Source organism: Lissotriton vulgaris, unplaced genomic scaffold (assembly GCF_964263255.1).
Source record: "Lissotriton vulgaris unplaced genomic scaffold, aLisVul1.2 SCAFFOLD_593, whole genome shotgun sequence".
Lineage (NCBI taxonomy): Eukaryota > Metazoa > Chordata > Amphibia > Caudata > Salamandridae > Lissotriton > Lissotriton vulgaris.
The window spans coordinates 677625-695605 of NW_028249337.1; positions in this window are offsets into that span (position 1 = coordinate 677625).

Genomic DNA, 17981 nt, shown 5'->3' on the forward strand with positions numbered 1-17981 from the left:
AAAAGAAATGGAGTGCAAGGATAAAAAGGACATATACAAAGGGAAAGGAAATGTGAGGATCAGCCATCAAGGACGGAAAGTAGGAAAAAGTAAACTTGAGTAATAGGAAATGTAGGTTCTAAGATGTTCCAATATTATTGTACGGCTTTATACTTCCTAGTAAAAACTGTGTGTATATTGGACAACATAAACATCAGGCTTGTGACAGATTGATTCTATGCACACCCCCAGGATATGCTGGCTTTAATCCTGCCAGCCCACAGGGCACTATTGGTACCCCAAACCTAACCTGGTAGGAGATAGATTGTGCAACCTCAGGACATGATGACAAACCTGATTTCCCAAGGAATCATGGCAACAAATCTAGAGCTATTTGTTTGGACTCTCATGCATACCCAAAGTATTACACAACCTGCAGTTTCACAATACATTACAGCATTGCGATTTTTGAGTATAAAGTGTGTGCTGTAATGATCAATAAAAGGAAACTGAATAATGTAATTACCATTAGGAGAATAGCTAAAAAGATGAACAAGTCCACCATTGTGCTAAAACAGTGCTCCTACATAGTGCTCCGTAACATAGTCTTGCCTAGGGCGGGTGATCTGTGAAATCTCTGCTTGGTGGTGTAACTTTCCCATTCCCGCTGGGCAAGTGCCATCAGGCTGTCCATCTTGTGGACGTGTCGGAAAACAGAAAACAGCTGAGCAGGAATTCTGGCATACAGTGACCTTGCAGTGTCAGTGCTCCTCTGACCTAATTAAGGAAGTGGTTCTGCATGTATAATAAACAGCACCCATATGAACATGTTGAAACCCCAGTCAGGTTGCAACCGTTTTTTCTAGTTTGATAGCTTTGTCGTTTACCGGACAATAACAATAATGAGATTTGTGCAGTAAACTTTATCCCTCGTTTAAGGTTTCACAATAGTGTGTTAATGTTAATGTTAATGTTAAGCTGCATTTGTAAAGCGCACTGACACCGGAGGTTTCCTGGCGCTGAGATTGAAATTGGGGCTACAAAGTTGAAATATAATATATATGCATCTTTGCTGCTGCTGTTTTACCTGTGCCATTAAAGAACAACTGAGGCCAGATCCTGTTGTCCGTCTCCTTTCTATGCCTTGCCGATCGTAGTGATTGGAGGTTGCTTGGGGAGTATCTGTGTGCATTTGACGATGGAAGACGGTTTGCTTCCGGTAACGGACCCCTCTCCAGAAGTCGGCATTCACTCACAAACACTTTTGTTTTTAGATCCTGATGGAATTGCAGTGAACGCCCCCCTCTGACAACCGAGAAACTCTACTGGCGCGGAGGCGAGGAAACGATCAACACCTGTAATGTAATGTAATGTATACTTGTAAAGCACACTGTTGCCGAGCGGCATCCTGGCGCTGTATACAGCTGGGGAACCCGTCCTGGCTTTCCCTGTGGGACTGTCCCTCCTGGGTATCCCCAGGGTGGAGCCAGGCATCCCCGGAGTTGATGGGGCTGTTGTGGAGATTAGGCAAGCTAATGCCCAGAGTTGCCGAGTGGGACCCCTGGTTAGAGAAGGCATTGAGGCGAGAATTATCGAGTCCGCTGACACTGGTCCATGTCCCTGCCACGTCAGGAATTGAACCCTGGTCCCGGGCCGATCTCTGCTTTGGGTCTGCCGCCTTTAACCAGTGAGCCACACTACTCCACCTGGGTCGGAGGACTCGGGGGAGGACCGAAGTACAAGCTATGCGGTCAGTTCGGAGGTAGTACAGAGGTGGGGAGGTCGGAGCGGTCGGCCATTAACACAGTGTAGCTGCCTGTGAAGATTTGGCGCTACGTATTGAAAACGCACAGGTTTAGCAGCAGCATGTCGGCAGAAGCTGTCTGTGCTAGGGCTGTAGAGGCAGAGGAGCTTTTTGGTAACATTCCGGCCGGACCAATCGGCCCAGAAGCATCCCCAGCAGTATTGAAGCTCAAGAGAATATCACAATGAAATCTCTCTTCAAGGAACTAGGAAAAAATAAAAGACTTGAGATAACTAAGTGGTGGGAACACTATTCATTGAATAAATACGCGGACGTGGGAAGAGTGCCGAGGGGCCTGAGGATTATGTTGGCACCCAGTTTCGATAAACCTAATCCCCTAATGCTAAAGGAATGAGGACAAACACCAGCATTAAAGCACGAAAGGGAATGGTACATCCAACCCTTCCGCAATTGGGGCTCTGATAAATGTCATCAATGAGGAGTCTGTGAGTGTAGACTCTATATCACTCTCGAGTGGGTCAAGCAATGACTTGGAGTCAACAACACAATCTGGAATAATTCTCAATTTGGAGGAGGAATTGGATTTTTTAGTCAAGGAAAGACTGGAATCCTTGAGACCACGACTAAAGAATCCAACAACAACCGCAGGAACAAAACAAGCATTTGCAATGCAATAGGTCTCGTAGTATTTAAGTTAGAGTTTTTTGTTTTGCTTGGCATAGTTTTTTTATACTGTATTTTGTAATGATTTTTCTGCATTTATGTGCTTTTATGATCATTATCTTGGTCGAATAAGGAACATTTGAATTGAATTGGGGGGGTGTGTATCAGTGCGTGGCTATGTTTGTGTGTGATGTGTGTCTGGGTGCGAGATGTGTGTACTTTCTGTAACTAGAAACATTGAGCTGTGCCCCCTGAAAACTCTCTCCCCACCCTGGCCCCATCAACTGCCACTTGGAGATATGCCTAAACGAGGAAGCGCCGTAGACTAGACATATCAACTGAACTCGCTGTACTATATAGCAAGGAACGCTGACGCTCTGAGGTTACTCGCAGTCACTGACCTGCAGTTACATCGTCACATGCCATTTCGAAGACATGAAATGCCTCATAACAACCGCACTGGAAACCACCGCGCAAAACACGCCCAGCAGCTTCGGAGAAACAGGTCCTGGCTGAGAACCGTAATGGCTATTGGTACAGAAATCACCCTAAACACACTACCACAAACTTTACACCGCACGGAAACATAACATATCACCCGCCGAGCAAACTCAGGCGTTTTAAACTCGCACCGATTCAGGGCACGTTCACATCTGCTTGCTACAAACAGAGCTGCCGCAAAGGTATGTAAAGCAACTTTGACGAGAATAAAGGAATTCAAATCAGTTCACTTGGATGCCACGGGTCAAATCCTGTCTGAAGGAATCAGCAAACTGTAAAGTGGCAATACAGGCCAATAGGAACACGCCGATTCCCCTGCGAGGGAAGGGGAAGCGGAAGACAGGAAATTGGGGCTAGCCCACTACCTGGGTGAAGCTGAAAATAGCACGACTGTTTTGAGCCCCACTTTGTTACATAGGTGCAAAAAGGGATCTGAAAGTCACAAGGGGTAAGGGGCAGGTCTAGGAAATATTCAGCAAAAAATGATCACATTGCATGCGTCAATGAGAGTTATTAGGTATAATATGCGGCACTCGGTATTCTATAGGTTTCGGTAATGAATCCTATACGGATAAAAAGGAAATGCAAGTTATTGTTTTTAAAGAAAACAATACAAAATAATGCCTTGCACGGAAGCATACGAGAATAATTTTGTAAACTATGTCTTTACTACCTCCAAGAGTAAAAATGTTATGAAAATCCATACAATGCTGTATTCAGCAGAAAACAAGAGGTCGTGACGATCTTTTTGTTAAGGAAGACACGGAGAGCCTCTTTTCAGCACTTCTAAGCATATGTCACAAATATAACAAGAAAAACAGAAGACGGAAAGAATCCACGGACGGAATACACGGAGGCCGCCCCGGAAGTCAGGCACGGTCGCTTGTGACGGGGGCGGGGCCACTTCCAGACCGGAAGAGGAGGCAGGCGGAGTCGATGCGTCTCGCGGCCCGGGGCTCCTGTGAGCGGTGTGGAGACCCGGGGCCGCGCTAGCCGGAGGTTGGGCGCCGCGTGCTGAGAGAAGAGTCCCCGACATTGCCCAGGTAAGTTTCAAAAGGCTGGAGGGGTGTGTGTGTGTGTGCGTGTATGCGTGTATGCTCGTGTGTGTATGCGATGGTGACGGCGGGGGAGGGGGAGGGGGGCCTCGGTGCACTTGTGTGTGTGCGTGTGTGTGTATGTGTCGGGGGGGGTGTCTCTGTATGTATGTATGTATGTGCGTGCGTGCATGGGCGCTTGTGTGTGTGTATGCGCATGCGTGTGTGGTGCTTGCGCTTCCCAGGAGACAGCGCCTGGTCACAGCGCGCGTTCCAGTTACAAATCGGCTCGAAGGATGCGCGTGGCCGAAACTGTCTCTTGGGAAGCACAGTCGCTAACAAAAGATCTCAATCAACAACCAAAAAAGAAACAACAATCAACGTGGCAAAAGAAACGCAAGTATTTGACAAGTCTGTCATCAATCTATCGGAGATAACTTTATCTGCAGCAGAAAAACAACTGTTATCGCTGGGTATGAATTTCTGCCCTAAACAACCATTTAATTATGCAGCTACCCGGATAGATGTTTTTTGCTTTATAAGAAAGTTGAAACTTAAAAAATTCTTCTAGATCCAGAAATTGAAGGAATGTGGTGTGCCTGATTCTCGTCCTCAAGATGCCATGATAGAAGGTGAGGGCGTCATATCAGGTGATGTATCCACCCTTTTAACGCTACATGATTTGCACGATGCAACAGACTCGCAGCCATGTGGCCCGGATGTGAATTTGAGCACACAGGCTAGGCTGAGTAAAATAAATCGGTTGCAAAAAGGAGCTGGACTAACCCCTTTCAAGAGCAAATCTACTTTTGTTCCACTGGCCACGAAGGATGCAATCGACACTTTTCACGACTGTGTTACCAATGAGATAAAGCAATTGTACAGGTCCACCAAAAATAGGGGCAGAAAGAAGTATGATCGACGGCAGGCAGAATATTCCACTCTAATGAACCAACTTTCCAAGAACACTGACATAGTGATTAAAACATCTGACAAAGGTAGTAATGTTGTCATTTGGCCTTAGAAAGATTATACCATTAAAGCTTACAGACAACTACAAGATATTCATTGCTATGAGAAATCTAGCCATAAGGAGTATGAGAAAGCTAAAGATACCCTTTTGAAATTACTACACAAATGGCGCAGGGAGGGCCTGATCTCAATGGAGGATTTCAAACTCATGCACAATGAATTCCCTGTCCTCCCTGTGTTTTATTTGATCCCTAAAGTTCACAAATGTGTCATTCCTAAGCCAGGACGACCTATTATTTCGGCCATAAAGAGTGCTAGTGAACAGGTGGGACAATATATTGTTTTCTTTTTACAGGAGATGGTGCGCATGCTGCCCAGTTTTGTTAAAGATACAAGTGACTTCTTGAAAAAACTTGATGAATTGGAGTGGAATAATGATATGCTATTGATAAGTTTAGATTTAGAGTCTCTCTACACGGGTATTGGACACACCAGTGGTTTGCAAGCCGTAGCATACTTTTTGAGCAAAAGGTCAGTTGAGTACTATGAGCATAATAAGGTTACTATTAGTCTCATAGATTGGTGTCTCAACCACAATTTTTTCCTGTTTGGTAAGGACGCGTGGAGACAGGTAAGGGGAGTGGCTATGGGATCCTGTTTCTCCCCCAGCTACGCGTGTTTACACATGGGCTGGTGGGAGGAACAGGTCCTGAATACCCAGCACAAAGTGTGGATTCAAGAAAAAGTTGTGAAATATCTTCGATATATAGACGATATTTTCATTCTGTGGCAGGGAGATGAGGATGAGGCAACTATGTTTGTCAATGAGATCAACGACAATTCCCTTAATCTTAAGTTCACGTCGAAAATCAGCAAACAGGAAATGGAGTTCCTTGATGTGAAGGTTTTTGTCAAGAATGATAGACTAGAAACCACACTTTTCAGAAAGCCCACGGCGGGTAACACCACCCTGCATGCTGCCAGTCTCCATCCCAAACATACAATAAGGAGTATTCCGTTTGGGGAGATACTACGGCTAAAAAGAATATGTAGTTCACCCGTTGAATTTGACAAATGTATACTGGAAATGAAGGCTAGACTCAGGGAGCGGGGCTACTCTAACGCTTTATTGCAGCAGGCATTAACTAAGGCAGAGACGCGCCCTAGGGAGAGTCTTTTTTAGTCAGCTGCAGCTAGCAGTGAAGAGACAGAGAGTGTAGAAACACCTACTTTTGTCACCTATGACTGTCCTAGGCTAATCGCGTCCTTTAGTAACTAAGAAAATAAGATTAGATCAATTATGAAAAATAATTGGCCTATTCTGCTAACTGATTCTCTACTAGGCCTGCAGTTGCCTGACAAGCCATTAGTTACCTTTCGAAGGGCAAGAAACATGGGATCTCTGCTTGATACTAGTAGCCCAGAAACACGACAGACCAGTATATGGTTAAAGCCTGCCACAGGGTTTCGCAAGTGTTCCACCTGTAGGGCTTGCAAATTTGGAAGTAACAAAACACACTATCGAACGCCTTTTCAACAAAAAGATATTCCCATTGTTGGCAGCTTCAACTGGAAAACTGATTTTGCAGTATATGTTCTGACGTGCACCTGCGGCCTTAATTACATCGGCAGTACTAAATTGCAGGTGCACGTCAGGATCCTACAGCACCTCAGAGCCATCCTGCACAATGACCCCACCTACCCGGTGGCATGCCATTTTAAGAAAAAACACAATAATGACGTGGCCTGCCTATCGTATTTTGTAGTAGGTGCTGTTCCAAAATTGCGTAGGGGTGGTAACAGGGAACAGAAGCTGAGGCAGTTGGAGACTATCATGATCCTAGAATTCGATAGTAAATGGCCTAATGGTTTGAATAATTCTGAGGACATGTATACCTTCCTTTAGAACTCCATCTGTGTTTTGTACATGCGGTTCAGCTCTTGTGGCTACTAAGTGATGTCTGGATAGTATATGCCCTGCTTTTTGAGTTTGGCCCAGGCGGAACAATACTGGTGTTTAGGTTCCCTACCACCAAGTATTGTACTATCTGAAATTCCGGCCTTGGTGCACTTGATATTCTAGTTTCTGATAAAAATTCTATTTGGCAGTCAGGTTCCCTGTTGCCCCACTAAATAGCTTCATCATCTTGTTGTATATATAATGAAATTCTGCTCTCTCTTCCTGATTTTATATGGTGTTCACACTTTTTATATATTGGATGTGATAGGGTGTTTTTAGAATTGGGACTTTATATGTGATTTTAACAATGAATTTAGGTTTTTTCCTGGATTTTATATTGTCATCAACATTTTTAACACAGTTTCTATATCCCATCATCCTTCACGTGGCACTTTATTCTGAAAATTCTTTGCACTTTCGTATTTGCACAGCTACTTTTGCACAATTGGTTATGGAGTTACTTCTAATTATATATATATATATAAAAATGTTATGTGATGTTTACATTAGATCGCATATTTTTTTTTAAACTAAAAAAATGTCTTTTTGCACGTTATAATGTTTTTTACATTTCCCCTGAATTGCTAATTTAGTGTTTTGAAATACTGACGATGGTTAAAGTTTATTATTAACCATGGAGGGATGAGCAAGTAAAGGATTTATCCGGGAAGATTCTGGGCTTACCAGTTCGCTGTAGATATATACTCAGCAATGAGCATTTAAGCCGTTATGTGAAAGCTTATACGATTTAAAATCTTGAATTGTTTATCTTGCCACCTCCATTTTCTTCTACTGTTTTTGCATTTATGCACTCTATACATGGCAACTCATAAAGAACTACTAGTTTATTTACTATGTCTATGAGCATGTGATCGCTGATGCCATTTGACTCAGGGGGCGTGTCTTTTGTACTCACAGCATATATAATAATTGTAAATTAAGTAACAATTTGCATGTGATCAAGGGCCCGCAAGCCCGAAACGCGTAAATTGCTGCTGTTGTTTTACCTGTGCCATTAAAGAACAACTGAGGCCAGATCCTGTGGTCCGTCTCCTTTCTATGCCTCGTCGATCATAGTGATTGGAGGTTGCTTGGGGAGTGTCTGTGTGCATATCTTGGTGTATATCAACATCATATTTATCAGTATTAAAATAGTGCCATGTGGTAGTGTTCTAAACGTAATTCCATCGCAAGTGATTGTTACCCCATCGGATAACATGGGCTGGCATTGGGACATTACCTCTATGTCCAGCTCTATGATGGCCCAGCTGATTTCTTTCAAGTGTGTGCTTTTTTACTCCTTGACACACTGGTGGCGTTGTGGTGTAACCAGCGTCTACTTAGGTGACACTTCAGAAAGTGCCCACCTAATTTAATCAGTGTTCCCATGCCTTGGCTGAATTTTCGAAGCCTTGCTGCCCACACATAAGTCTGACCTCATGCTTGGAAGATGGTGTTGCTCCCGGAGGTCAGAGACAATGGACCTGTGTGAGCAGGACGTGACACCTCCGCCTATACATGATGACCAGTGAATTGAACTGTGTAGGAACTGGGGTCACCAGGTCCCCGGGAGGAAGCTTGGCCCGAGCGGGTAGGCACCCGAAGCTTAGGCGTAAAGTGACCTCACAGCACACACATCCACTGAGACAGGTAACACACACAATGACTGAGACCACACCAGTGAGATTGATTAAAACAATGTACTTTTATCTGGATTAAGGTCACGGCTGATAGACCATTCGGGGCGATCAGGTAATCAAGGTAGCTTTAACTCAATTCGCATTCCATTAAAAGAGTATATTTTTCATTACTCAGCCATAAATAGATAAATAGATAAATAATAAATAGTAAATAACTGTAGGCCTGGCATCAGCCTTGCTCCTAGTCAGCACCTGTAAGAAAATACACGGTAATACCTTCTTTGTCAAAATTATATCGTATCACCCCCTGCAAGAAATTCACTAGTGGAAACCTCCATCAATATAGCATTTAGCAGGGGCAGATCTGGTGCATGAGGTCGCAATCAGCTTCTCAATAAATAAGCAGTATGAACATTACATCAGGCCAGGATAGACATTTCGATTAAAAACTAGGCAACATCCTTAAATCAGAGTGAACCTCCTCTTATGGCAGGTATAAACATTTCCTTACTCAGGAGTAACATTATGTAAGGCAATCACCACACTCCTGGTAGTAGGGTCTAACAGTCGCCTGTAACCAACTACTTTCCCCAACCAGGGGTTAACTTGGACCAACTTAGGCCTCAAAGGTGTCTCTTGGGGCTCCGAGACAGTTCCAGTACTTGGGAAGGATTTCACAGGGCCAACGGGGCCCAACAACAGTATACCCCAGGGGAAGGGGCGAACTCGGGGCCTCCTGTAGCCTTCAGGCCTCCTTGGCCCCTTGCGGCGATGTCAGCAGGCCTCGGGGTGAGAGGGGCTGGCTGCAGGCACAGCAGGGTGGCACGGGCCCCGTGCTGATGGTAGGGCCGGCCCGAGGGTGTAACAGCTCGGAGGGGCTCTCAGGCTCTTCCGGAGCCCTCCGATGGTGAAGATGCTGGTTCCCGGGCCTGTCGTGATGTCAGCGGTGTGGGGGACCAATGGGAAGGATGACAAGGAAGGACCTGGCTCTCACGGCCAATAGGGGCGCAGATAATGGGGGTGCGCCAGCCAGGACTAATGGCTGTGCGGCGTTTGACGGGGTGAGATCCAGGACGACGCCCCCGTCACGTGATGGTGGAGACAGGCTACAGGGCCTGGCGCGGCCTTCTCCTCAAATCGCGGCCTGACTAAGATTTACGGCAGCCCTCTCCTGGCCCCCGGGGGCCACCGTGGGGGTGATGAGGTTGGCGCTTCTGGGCCGCAGAGGCCGCGAACGGCGCCTGAGCCTCTGGCGGGGCGGCAAAGGCCATGGCGGTGAGTGATGCCACCAACGCTTCTCCTCAGCGCTTCAAAGCACAGAGCTAGCAAGGCTTCGAAGCGCTTCTCCTGGGGGCCCAGCGCTTGGGTGAGACGCGCTATGGGGGCAGTCACACAGTTCTAGCAGGACAGGCAGTCTGAGTAATAGCGCTTCTCAGGTACAGCCCTTCAAGGCACAATAGCTTCCAGGACCTCAGCGCTTCTCAAGGGGGCACAGTAGGGGAGCGCTGGGTAGGAAGTGAAGGCAGGACAGCGCAGGGGCCACAGGTGCAAACAGAGGGGGCAGAGATGGCACAGCCCAGTACCTGGTTGATCCCCAGTAGTCCTGGTCAGTTCGGTTTCTTCTTGGCGCTTGGTGGTTCTGGCGCCCTTTTGTGGAAGCAGATTCTTGGTTGCTTGAATAAGGGGGGTTGAGTTGAAGGCTGCTGACAGGTTTCCTCAGCAGGTCACTGTAGGTGGCCCCTGGGTTCCCCTCCCGCCGGGCCAGATCAGTGGGCTAGTTCAGTGTTCCTCACACAGCTTGGTGGGCAGCGCCTAAACCTTGTCACCCCCAGTGGTATAGGTTTCTGACTAGGCCCTACCGCCTAAGTCTCCTGCGTAGGGTCCCCCAGGTCAGTGATGCCCCAACTGACTGGAAAGTGTCTCTCCTTTTTCTTTTATAGTCCCAGGTCAGGTGACCACTCTCGGAGATGGCAGTTGGTGACCACTCCCCTATTCCGGAAGGTTCCAGGAGCTTCCTCACTCTAGCTATGGGCAGGGAAGGCAGGCTGGTATGGCAACAATGTTTAAGGGTTCCAGCCAGCTCCTGGCAACTAGGGTGCTACTATCAAGTCCACTCTGCAGTAGCAGGGGTCAGTGGCAGCCATGTTGGGGGAAGAGAGCACCTGCACCTTAGCACTGATTTTAATATTACACAGGGCATCTCAACCTCACAGGGCCTATACAACTTTGTTACGATGGGGGGACATCCTGAATTAGGGGAGCGAAAAGCAAAACAATATCAGGGAAGAGGGCCAAGTCCAACAAACTGGCAATGCAGTGAGCCTCATAGGCTTCATTCATGACACTGGTCAATTTAACAGTCCCCAGCTCGAGGACAAACCCTTCCCCTGCCCCAGGCACTGTATTTCTTGGGCAGATGGGAAATTCGCTATGCAGGAGGCATGCACCTCCACAAGGCTGACCCCACTTCCATGGGTTGGCTGCTGAGGTGAACCGCTGAGGATGGTTCTGGCAATCTTGAATTTAGGCTGAAACAGGTTCTGACTAACTTTAGTGACATACAACATCAGGATGTTGTTACTACTGAGGTGGATTAGCCACAGGACATGATTCCAAATGGCTATTAGACCTCACACCCACTAACATTCTCAAAATCTAGGATTTAAGGGGCATCCCAGACACCAGAACCTCAGGTTGATCATGATACCAAGAGACCCGTTACACAACATAGCAGGAGTCCACGAAGAGAGGTGCACCTGTGGTAGCCACCCTGTACTCGCTGGATTTCAACTTGGTCATGGCAAGAGTTTAGTTTGCAAAGGAATGGGAACCCCTCTACAAACCCCAGACATCACAAGAACTCCCTTGGTTTAGAGGATCTAGTCCCCTGCAGTTGGCAGGCACAAACTGCAAAGTCCACAACCTTAAAGTCTTGCACCCCAAGCCACCTGACATGGCTGCTCCAAGTCCTTGTGTAGGTGGATTCTGGGAACTGTTGTCCCAACCCTCAGTGGGGCTCAGCTTTCTACACCATTCCCCTGGTTCTCTGGATAAATATTTCTCTAACCAGAGTGCTTGAAGATACCAAGGCTTGTTGGTTTTAAGTTCAATGACAACCTGCTTGATTGAATGCTTAGAAAGCAGAGATATATCTGCTCAAAGAACCAACCACTCCTGTGGCTCCATCATAAAGATCTTGCATGTGTTTCTTACCCTTTCTTGGGACACCTGCCAGTTCTTCTGGCCACAGATCCTGTTCAGCACCACAGGTAGCCAAGAGCACTTCTACACCGAGCCCCCGAGCGAGGTAGATTGGTCCAGGACCAGCTCCTTGCTTTAATTCTAAAGGGTTTTGCTCAACTCACACATGCAAGTACCATTGTGCTTAAGTAACTATTTCAACACCGCAATTCTGATTTACAGCTCCGTTTGACAGCTGAAAGTGCACCTCTGCACCTCATTCACTTTAAAGAAGTAAAATTGTGCTAGCTGCTATGAACTGTTCTTAGACCTTCAGAGACCTTAACTCCGAGTGGGTTCCATTGAACTCACCCTTTAAAGTATCAACTGCATAAATGTGTTTTCCCACTGAACATAACGTTAATATTTTTCGCATTGCAAAGTATTGATTTATTTATTGTTTGAAAACTGATAGCTCTGGTCATACTGTATATATTGATTTCATTTTTGTATCTAAAAATATATCAAAATCAGAGACATTTTTCTAAAGTTGTGTTGGAATCCTCTCAATATGTGTCAATAACTTATTGTTCATGTTGCTGAAAAGCTTCACAATTGTTCCTCTAAGTAGCCTGTATGCTCCTTGTCACTCCACCAGGACTGATAGAAGGTATACTTAGAGAGTACACTGAGAGCAGGTCTACTGAGACAGTACCCGGGTTCCATCTTTGCATATTTTATCAGTGTTGCACTGTAAGGCTCCCCTGCAAGACCACATACTTCTACCATACAGAAACCACACTTTATCACACAGGAATCTCAATCGAAGACGTCACTCATAATTAATCACATCCATCAAACCAGAGAAGCAGAACAAGGACAAGTTATCTCTCACCGCCCTGGAATGAAAGCTAACAAATTGCGATTGAGTTTTACTGGGCAGGGTTGCATTAGACAGTATTGAAATTCTTTGTTTTTTGTCCTGATCTTAAGATACTTTTTCTCATACAATTGTATTTTTATTTCTGCATTCGAGTGCGATCTGTAAGTCAGGATTACAGTTGTTGAGCGATAAAACAAATGCCAAAAGGTTTTTCTCAGTTCCCCTTCAAATATCAAAATCATTATGAATATACTGAAGCAACATTTCCAACTTATGGCTATGTGGGTTTCTAGGATTGAAAATATAGGCTTCATACAATTGGTCCATGTAAAGTTCTCTCAAAAGGTGATGGGAGGAATGCATGAAAGTAATCTAACCACAGGCACTCATACGGGTAGCATCCCCTTTAATGGTTCTTTTGCTCACCGTGCCACCTCGGTTTATACCTTGCCTTTGGCAAATCAGTCATGACCCTGCTCCTCATTAGAACCATCCAGTTGAACTTCCAGACTACGTCCTCTCTGAAGGCAAACACAAACAAACCAGGTTTGAACCGAGGTGGAAGACAAAGAAAACAGAAGTAAGAAAGGTGGTGAGAGTAAGAAAAAAAAACACTCCCTACTATGAAACAAAAATAAGAAAACAAAATAAGAATTGGCAAAATGAAAAGACTGCCAGCTAGTGTCAGACCGATTGGCTTTACCAGTGCTTTTTTCCTTGATACTGTATCAGGGCCTAATCCTGACTTGCTTTACAGAGGTTCCAACACCTGTACACATTTCTTATTACAGCAATAAGACTCTACACATGGTTTAAACATCAAAGCAGACTATACAATAAAAAAATGTAAGTGGCCGTCTTCACTGCAGACTCAGAATAGCTCAAAGGTTTACTTTCCACTCCTCTTTATACCTCACAGTTCTTGCAGTGCCGAGAAGCTCCTCTCAGATACTGTCCCCTCTAAGGACAGGTGCAGGGCTTTCAAAATTTTAATTTTGGTCTCATCTTTCAGTGTCTTTCTACTTCTGTTGAACACAAAGTCTTAAGTAGGTCCTTTTGTCCACTTTCGTCTTGATTCAAGTAACTCAAACAGCTACTCTGGTAAGATGCAGAACAGATATAATATACAGCTCAATGGTGCCAGGATAGGGTTCACTGCTTACAAGTTAGTGTCAACATCTAAAATTGCTATCACATCTTCTAGGTCCCCCATTCTATTGGTGATTCAAAAGTCATCCCCTAACAAATTAAGATATCTTTGTCCCATTTGTAAAAAGAAACACCTAAAATAAAACGAATTGGGAACTGCACTGAAAATAATCAACCATGAAATAAAAAGAATGTCAGAGTGAGAAGACAAGAAACAAAACAGCAGGTATAAAGTGAGAACGTTGAGTAAAATTGAAGACATGAAGTATTGATACAAGAAAGTAATGAAGTAAAGAGTGGTAAAAGTAACAATATGGAAACACATAAAATGTTAGAAAGGATAAAATAAAGGCAACATAAAGAAGAACTAGGAAATAAAAAGAAAGTATGGAAGTTGGAATAAGAGAACGGATACAGTAAGAATGAGAAAAGAAAATGTTCTGGACAAGAGAAAGTCCAAGATACAAAATAGAAAAAAAGCAATGAGGAAAGTTGGAAGCCTATACAGGATGAAAGAATAAAATACAAGACTAAACAAATGAGTAGCCAAAACCCATAAAATTGAACAATGAAGGAATAAAAGAATGTATGAAGAGAATGAAGTAAGATTTAGAAAGTAAAAGTGAGAAAGGCAACATGAAAGGACAAGAAAGCAGTTAGGAGAAAAACACAGAACAGAAAGACAAAGAAATCAAAGCCAATGCACGATCCACTTTCATCCAAAATAGGTCAAATTAGCACAAGTTCATGGGTAAACTTGTGAGCAGTAGCACCACGCCAAGGTTTTGACCTTTGCTACTGAACATTCACCCAGCAGCGGGGCAGTGAGGGTACCGGCCGAGGCGGTGACGTGGGGAGGGGGAGAGGTAGGGTGGGGGGTAGTAATGTATGGATTACGGAGTTTAACCGGTAAGTAAACATATAAAAAAATAAAATAGTTGAGCGCACTGCATCGCATTTTTTGTTTTATTTATGTATATATTTACTTACCTGTTAAACTCCGTAATCCATACATTACTACCCCCCACCTTGCCCCTCCCCCTCCCCACGTCACTGCCCGGCCGGTACTCCCACTACTGGCCGCGGCTGCATTCACACCATTCACAACGTCATTCAGGGGGCTACCCTGCTTCTCATCAGATCAGAGATCCGGTGTCCAGCTCCAGATAGGGGCAGTGCTACGGGTTTGTTGAGCTCAGGGCAAAATTCAATTTCCCTACTTGAGAACCCGGGAAACAGCTTCTTATTTGGCCATACCACACCGACTGGTCCTTGCACCCCCACGTCATAGTGCATTTGACTGCCTTCTCACTGGCTGCTGAGTGCACAAGGTTTGCTTCCTGATTTCTCCCCCTGAAGGAACCAGGCAAGCCTCTGTCAGGCCTCGGAGAAGTAGAGCTGTTGTGGCCATCCTGTCTGTCTGATGTCAGTCTGAGTGCCCCATTCACACCGCATTCACACCATTCATACGCTAGCCCACACACTGCACTCACACTGCAGGCATCCCTGGCTATGGGAAGCCAGAAACAATTAACTAATTAATAAGGTTTCCTGTGTTCTCTTATTGCGTACAGACTTTTATTTTGAACCTTCCTAGACAGACAGAAGCTGTCAGAGGATTTGTTTCAGAATTTCTCTCTGTCTGGATTATTCTGCAGATGTTGTAGCCACTAAGGTCAATAATTACCAATAGTCATCTTTCAATGTCGCTGCCAAAAAGAATGTCCTTCAAACCCATCGTAACAGAATATGTTAAGGAACTGGTGAGACTGACCTAGTGCACGGCACAGGAATGTACAGCATTTCATTCTGTTTCCTCCTATCTGCTCTGCCCATTTCACAGGTGTGAGTCAGGTATTCAAATGGCAGGGTGGGATCTAAGAATTAGAAGACACCCTGCATCTTTCTTCTGCACTGACTGATATCGCACTAACCGCTAACAGCATCCTGTGGCAATATTGATTTTTTCCACGCGGTAAGTTAGCTCATTTCAAATCTACCCGTGTCACCATGATTGTGCATGTAGAATCCTATCGTTGGTACCCGGTGATTTTTTTGGCCCAATTTTGCGTATTTCAGGCATGAACCCCCTGACAGGATCTAATTAGATGGTGGCTTTCTACCGCGCCCTCCTAACTACGTCTCACGGTAATATACCACCCTAAACTATCTCGCGACGGGGATCTCTAGAACCCAACTCTCCTCCGAGCCCCTTTTCTCTGTTGCTCGCTTCCACCATTGTGATTTATTCCTTCAAACGGGACTGGCTCCACTCCCAGCCCGGCTACTAATTTAATTGAATTCCAAGTATGACTATCAATGTGTCGATAACACAGCATTCTAATGAATTAACCTTAACTTGCTCAATCGATTGTGTGCCAATTATGGTATAATTAATATGAGGCACGTCCCAATACCTTGAATTTAACTTTTAATTTTATACACCGAACTAGGTTGCCCGCCCCCCTTCTCTGTCCTGATGAAGACCCCAAAGCAAGGGCACAACCAATCCTTGCAGTAGAGGGTCGAAACGTCGACAACCACCTACTTCACCATCAACTTCACTCCAACATTTATTTCATTCATTGTTATATGTGAAGTATGACTCTTTAATCCAATTGTGATGAACCTTTGGTCCACTACACTGTATATAACTCGGAAATACAGTCTCCTTAATTCATTGATTTTACTGTCACATACTTCTGTCTATCACTTTATCCTCACCTGAGCACCTACCACTACCTCTCCCCCTATTTTTATTCCTCTCGGGGCACTGTAAAACCAATTGCATTATTGATTTGTTCTTGTATATATTCAGTATATCCAGTCCCGTTGTGAATAAAACAATGTGGACTCATTTATTGTTTGTGTAATTTATTGTTTGATATTTTTCACATCACTTCACACTTAAGCTGGGACCCCTCCATCTTAGTACTTATTGAACCCAGGTCCCAGTGACTAGGTTTTGGTAAACCCTCCTTACATACCCCGCCTCACTATGGTGGTCATGCTGGCACCTGTGTCCCTCAGAGGCTCCACCTCCTCCCCGTTAACCTTCACCCTCTGCTGGTACTTAGCAGTGTTCGATGGTAAGGACGTCACTGGGACCATCTCTCTGTCCTCGATTGAAATCAACGTCAGGCCTGTCTATTCACCTTCCCTATCTAGGGGCAGATCCACCCCAAGCGCTACACTAGCCACCCCGGGACTCCTGCCACCTGTTGGGGCTGGAGGTCTCTTGGGACACTGGGGATACCCCTTGTAGTGTCCAACCTCCCTGCATTCATAGCACCGGACAATTTTTGGCTGCTGACTCTTGTCAGGGTAAGTGGGTTTTGGGGAACTGGGATGAGGTGGGGTACCTACTCCTCTCCCAAACTGTCTAGTTTGTGGGCCTCGTGAGAACTCCTTCTTTTTATCTCCCTCCTCTTTCTTCTGGGGGACGCCCTGTCTGCCTTTTGTGCCATCTCCCCCGGGGCCCTTGTGTGACAGCCGGGTGCTAACCCAAGTCTCCGCCTCCTCTGCAAGCTCACGGGGATCAGTTAGCTTGCGGTCCACCAGATGTTGGCGCATCTCCGGAAAACACTTATCCAAGAGGTGCTCTCTCAAAAATAAATTGTACAGGCCCTCATAATCATGCACCTCGCTGCCACGCACCCAACCATCCAGAGCCTTATAGGCATAATCAAAGATATCCACCCAATTCTGCATGGACAGCTTATGGCTGCCACAGAACCTTTGGGGATACCATTCGGGGTTGAGGCCAAACTTTTTAAGGAGCGCCTCCTTCATGGGGGAATACCTGAACTGGTCCACCTTATCTAAGTACAGGAGGGTGTCCCTGACATTGGGAGGTATGTAACGATATAGGCCACCTCCCCAGTGTTTCTCGGGCACCCCATGGGCTGTCAAGGCCACTTCATACGCCTCCAACCACTTGGCGATGTCATCCCCCTGAGTGTAGCTCACTATCACCTCCTTAGGTAACCAAAATCTAGGCTTGTGTTGAGCCCCTGGTACGCTGCCACCATTGGGTCTTGCTGGCGCAATCAATTACAAGGCTCTCAGCTCCAACTCCTTGAGCTGAAGCTCGTGCGCCAACTTCCTTTCTTCCAATGCAAATTCTTTATCTTCCCTCTCTCTCTCCCTCTCGTGCTCTAACTTGGCAAGCTCCCACCTCAATTGCCTCTCCTCCCTCCTGTCCTCATACTCCTGCGACAACATACTCCCTCTGGACCCACTAGCTTAGCTATCA